Genomic DNA, 6000 nt, shown 5'->3' with positions numbered 1-6000 from the left:
CACACTCCCGCCTCCTTTCCTCTTGGAGGGCACTGGCAGCATTTTTCTCTCCAGCCTCTCCTTTAAAAATAGCGATAGGCACTGTGTTGGGGGTGGAGGCGGGATTTCCGTGTCAGAGGCCAAGGGGGGCAGTCATTGTAGTAGAGAACTGTGTGTAAAAGAGAGCTAGACCGACAAACCTTCCAACTTCACAGTTCCTTAAAGTACCCAGCCGGCTTGGCCTCTGTCATTGTCTGCTGCAGAGACACCTCTGTCACTGGTGACCGCCAGAACACCGGACTTTGCCTGGGCTCCCCTGGCAGTGAGGGGCTGTGCCCTCCAAAGGCACCACAGCCCACCTGCAACTGGGCTGGCCCGGCAGAGCTGACCTCCTTCTGGGCAGGTTCACCTTGATGTGGGCCTCAGGGTCAAGGCAAGCCTTGCCCTGCTCACAAACACCTCCTTCTGCAGCTCTGCCGCAGCAGTGTAGACATGGGCAAGGCACAGGGCACTGTGTTGTTGGACTTCCCACCGCACCCGGAGTATTCTGACAAGAGCCCCTTCCCTCACTGCAGCTTCCCTAGTTCAGCCCCACCCACCACACAGTCACTCTGCAAAGGTGCACCTCTGAGGAACAGGAGAAAGTAATTCACTGAGGGGCTTGTCAGACTCTTCTTGGACCTTTGATCAAGCTCTGAGGATGGAGAGCCTGGTGGGCACCTTTGATGGGGGTCAGTGATATCCAGTAAATTCCTCACTTGGTGAAAGACTAGCCAGGGACTGTTTTGACACCAGCCAGGACTGCAGATACTACTATAGTCACCTCTTCCCGCCTTGACCAAGCCCCAACACAGACCTCTACTTCTAACTGGGCATCTCTAGCTCAGGACTGGCCCTAACCTCTGCCTTGTCTCAGGCCAAAAGCCTTTCTTTCTGTTACATGTAATTCCCTTCTCCACACCCAAACCCACTCAACCAATACTTGTCCAAATCCTCCTCCCTCTCAGACTCCAATTATGAGTTTGCCTTCTTTTTGGTGCCTTACCTGCCTTCTTCTTGCCACCCACAATGACCCCTTTATTAAGTCTGCCTCCTATTATAATTTAAGCCTGAAAATGCCCAGGATATGTAGGCAGCCCTGGAGGAATTCTGATATTTATTGAACATGCCTAATAAGGATGGTGGGGCTGGGATTCCAACTACAAGAAAAAAATAAATCATGACAACAATAAGCTCAGGATCTGGACTGCTCAAACCCCGACTATGCATATTTTTCGTTGCTGATTCATTAGCCTAAAGGCAAACTGGCCTGGAGAGAGATGAGAGACCTGTACATGCAAGGTGATCTTCCTGGGAAGCTGCCAGAAAGTATAGGGGTTTGATAGGCAAGGGATAAACCACATTAGGAAGGAGGAATGGCTAACAGGTAAGGTGAGTGTGGTGACTAAATCTATTCTGTCTGAGATAGTGAGATGGTATGAGAGGTAGATAAGAAGTTGGAGTCCTGTGGTGGGCATTCCCAATTGCCAGGATGTAGAATGGAGATCTGATCCTTTTCGGACAATGGGGCATCAAAGCATGGAGAACTTGGGAGGTTTGAGTATTTGTGTGTATGTAGTTTTCCCGTGATAAAAGGGGATTTTGAAAGTTTTGAGATCTTAGAAAGGGATTGGAAGCATACTGCAAGTTAGGTGGATACGAGGCCACCCTGGGATCTGGAAATAGAGCTGGGGGGCAGGCTGTTTCCAGAGGAAAGTTGCACTGTGTCAGCCTCCCATTGGCCATCAAAGGGAGAAGGGAAGGAATCTGAGACTAAATATCCACATGGTGGGGGGGGGGCTAAGAATTGTCCCCAAGGTTTCCTCTGAGCCCTTTTTCTTAACTGGATGCACCTTGTGGAGCGCCTATTTGGACCCTTATGCCCCAGATGGAAGTCTGAAGTCCTGATAAGCAACAGGAGCTTGCTTAAATTCACATAGCTATTTAGGGATAGGCTGCTGCCTCCTGTGCAGCTGCTCTTTTCCCTGTGTCTTAGGTAACCTCTGCTCATCACAGATCTCATTTACCACCCCCTTCATCTCACCTCCTCCTTTCCCCAAGAATGAAGGGGGTTCTTAGTTAATTTGGGAACTCATGTGAGGAACCCATCTCATATCTCTTTGTCTTGTCAACCCCCTGTAGGGGGCTGAAAGTTTCAGAAGGGAGGGAAGTTCATGGAAGTTGGCAGCCTAATGATTCCCTCCTAGTATAGTAGAGGTATTAAAAATTTCTCAAGAAGTGTTACATTTACACTCTACGGAAGTGTGTATACAGAGAATAGGTTTGCTCTACTTGTCTGGGAGTATAAGGGAATGAGAGAAATAACAGCAAGCCTGGCTGATAATGGGCTGGATTGTAGAACCAAAGAGGGTGAAGGAGTTTTCAGCTCACTCACTTCTCAGATAGTTTACCTGAGGCTAGAAGATGGCACACCCAACTTGTTTTATCAGTTTCCCTGCCTTGAATCCTGTCCATGAAAGTTAAGACCCCAGAGGAAATATTTCATAGACTTCGTGTGTCACGCATTCCTGGGCCACTCATCTCATTGCCAGGAAGTGCTTTCTCAGAGCTAATCTAAGCCTCTCATGCATGTGTGTGTGTCTGTGCATGTGTATGTGTTGGGGGGGTGGAGTTGAGAGGAGCTGGCCACCATTGCTCTTTTGTTTAACAGTGCATTGGAGATTTCATAGGCATTAAATCCTCTCTCCACCTTCAGCTTCTGTTCTCTGAATTAAAACATCACCGAGACTTTCATCTCGGCTTGGTGTTACTTTTCAAAATTGTGTATGTGTATTTCTAGCAAGGCAGCAGGGACATCAGAACCACTGCAAGGGGCAGGTACCAGTGCATAAGGGTGCATTGCTCACCCACTTGCACTTTTGGGATTAGGGGAAATTATAGACAGTAGAGAAAATGGCCCAAGGGGACTCGGTGAGGTCAAAGGCAGGCAAACTGGTACTGCAGGGGCCTTTGCAACCCTTTGATCTGCCTTTCTTGTTTCAGAGCCTTCCTTACTTTCATCTCATATAGGTTTGTTTCTTCCCTGCTAGGCTTGTAAGCAGATACTAACCCCCCCTTTCCCAGCCAGCTCTCCTCAGTCCACTCTCTCCATCTGCACAGCCTTCTCTGCTAAGGGTTGGGCTTTTTTCAGGGGCAAGAGAACTAGACCAAGTAAGTCTTGGGATCCCTCTTCTCTGTATATTAGAAATATTCACAGGTTTGTCCTAGTACATTTTAAAAGAGTAAAATGTTGGGGTGCTGGTGGTATGAGGAGTGAAGCTGGGCCACAGTGTACCTCTGTCCTATAGTAGTGTGCTGGGCCCAGCCAGGTAGGTACCCAAGGCTTCCAGCAAGTCCTAGAGCACCCCAAACCAGCCCAGTTCCCCCTTCTGCCATGTCTTCTGACCTAGCAGCTACTAGAAAACTGGGTGCAGATTCACCCCTTCCCCAACCTCTTATAGCAGCCTGAGACTTAGTAGTCCAAGCTCCCATTTCTAGATGGGGAAACTGATGTCCAGAGCAGGGAAGGGTCCAAAGTTACACAGAAGTCCAATGTTTTTGGCCCCTAATTCAAAGCTTCTTCCTCAAAACATACTCTTTTGATACCCTCCAAAGCCACAGTTTCCTCACTTAACCTCCCACGTAGTGTGGTAAGTAGAGGGCATTAGATGGGAGAGATAGGGGTCTTTATTGTTTCTTTGGCCCAGCTACTCTCTTCAGGCCTTCTTGGCTACTCTGTCACATCTGTTTCCCTGGGGTTAGCTCCTCTCTTCAGTTTTTCATCTGAACTGAAGTGAGGGTAGAAGGGGGAGTGGCTCCTGTCTCTGTTCTCCCTTTTGCTAGGCTAGTACTGACATAATGGAAGCCTCTTCAGGCATGTTAGTCACCTCAGATATGTTCCCTTCTAAGGAGGGTTGGGAGCCTACAAGGGAAGTGCCAAGTGGCTTCCAAAGTCACTGAAGTTCAAGGTGAGCTGGGCAGGGAGGGCACCTCAACAGCCTTATGAGAAAGCTAGAGTGTTAAGAAAACTCACTGGGAAAGCCTGTGGAGAGACAGAAAGTGAGAAATCATGTCCCCACCCCCCCCACCCCCCACAGGGGGAATTGCCAGGCCACAATCCCTTCTCCATTTTCCTCTTGAGATTTTGGGCACACACGCACACACACCTGGAGTGAGTTTTAAGCTACTGGGTCAGGTACTCGAGCCTTGGTCGACTACGTGGGAGTGCAGTGATGTAACCATTATACCTTTTGAAGGTCCCAAGAAATCCCATTTCTAAAGAGAGGTGGCATCTGGATGACTACACTTTCCAGATTGGAGAAGCCCCTATATTTAAGGCTGGGGTAAAAGAGCAGAGAAGTGAGTCTGAATAATCTGCAAGGAGTATACAGGGAGAACAATTCTTAAAGGTCAAGCAAAGGGATTTTGCCCTGATCCTCTAAGCAATGCAGAATAATTTGGAAAAGAGAAGAGTGACATGCTGAAATCAGAGTTGTAAGAAAATGAATCTGGCAATGGTGTTCAGGATGGATTAAATGGGAGGCAGGGGACAGGATTTTGGTGTTAGAGCAGGGAGAGACTAGAGGGAGCATAGCTAAGAGGCTTGTGTCATCTTCTGAGGATGTGGGGGTGGCACCTCAGGAGCCAGAGAGGAGAAAGTGACTGCACGCATCCCCCTCTCAAGGGCCCTTTATTGAGTATCTGCTTGGTGCCTAGTGATCAGTTTGCCTATACATTGATCATCTCTAAACCTTACCACAATCCTGCATGGTAGGCAGTATTTTCTTCATTTTACTAAGATATTTGAGTCTCATGGAATTTATAGGTCCTTTTTCAAACTACATAACCTGTAAGGGGTGAAACTGGTGTTCTAGTTTTAGGCTGGCCAAATCCAGATGAATTAGAATTCAGTTGAGCCAACATTAGTTGAGTTCCAGAAATGTGCTAGATGTAGTGATGGTTAGATGACAGAGGGTCCAGGTGAGAAAGACAGATGGGTGGATTGAAGCCTGTCAGAATGAACTATGTAAGACTGAGTATGTGACTGAGTCAATTGAGGAGCTGGTGGGAGAATAGGGGAAGGAGAGAAAAGACCCAGTTTAGGGTATGTGCCATATCTGGAGTTGGTGAGGTGACCCTTGAAGAGAAAGTACCCCTCAACAGGAAGGCTGCACATTAGGGGAGGTGTGTTTTCAGGAGTAGCTAAAGGAGGCTCTGCCAGCAACCTGAACAGGTCCACCAAAAGATATTAATCTTGGCAGTCCTTTGGGATCTAAACCAATGGTTTTGAGAGCAGGCCTTAACTATGGGCTTAAGAAATGAATCATTCAAGGTCCTGATCATCTCAGTGGGCATTCTCTATTTAAGTAGCTCAAATTCTGCATCTTTGTCCATATTGGCAGGTTCCATTTGAATCTCTTTCAGGCCCCTCAAACTTAAATCCCAAGGAAAAGGGGAGTAGGGAAACATGTTCCATCGTATAGGAGTGATTGTGGTGAGGTTGCTGATGAGAGCAGCCTCAGGCTGGGTGGGCAGCCCCTGGATTTTGAAGTCAGCAGGTTTTCTGGAATGTGCTGGGTGAAGCCAAAACAGTGGCAGCCAGTGAGGACTGGGAATGCTGCAGAGAAGGCTCAGCTTGGCTAGGACAGGGGTGGGATGGGAAGGGGTGATGATGGCTCTTGGAAGTGTAAGGTGAAAGTTTATGATCCTCATCATTTGTCTTCCTTCATTGATTGGGGGCCCACACAGTTCAACAGAATGTCATGAAATTGGTACTCAAGACGACTCAGAATAGTGGGGCACCACGCCACTGTGAGACTTTTTTTTCCATTAAAATGTAAATGAGATTAATTTTATTAATTTAATTTAATTTAATTTTAATTTATTTTATACATTCAATCACATATGTCACTTAGCTTGTAAAGTGAATGTTTCACCATGAATACATTTCTCACCTATCCAGATGGGGATACCATACACACA

At 47.4% G+C, this 6000-nt stretch overlaps 1 protein-coding gene across 1 annotated transcript in view; it reads left to right on the top strand.

Moving 5' to 3' along the window:
• AMER1 (APC membrane recruitment protein 1) overlaps positions 1–6000 on the top strand; it is a 31499-nt gene that overhangs the window by 662 nt on the left and 24837 nt on the right. The window lies entirely within an intron of this gene.

The sequence above is a fragment of the Tupaia chinensis genome, unplaced genomic scaffold, assembly GCF_000334495.1.
Source record: "Tupaia chinensis unplaced genomic scaffold, TupChi_1.0 Scaffold147773_1, whole genome shotgun sequence".
NCBI classification, from domain to species: Eukaryota; Metazoa; Chordata; class Mammalia; order Scandentia; family Tupaiidae; genus Tupaia; species Tupaia belangeri.
This window is presented reverse-complemented; position numbering and strand designations above follow the sequence as displayed.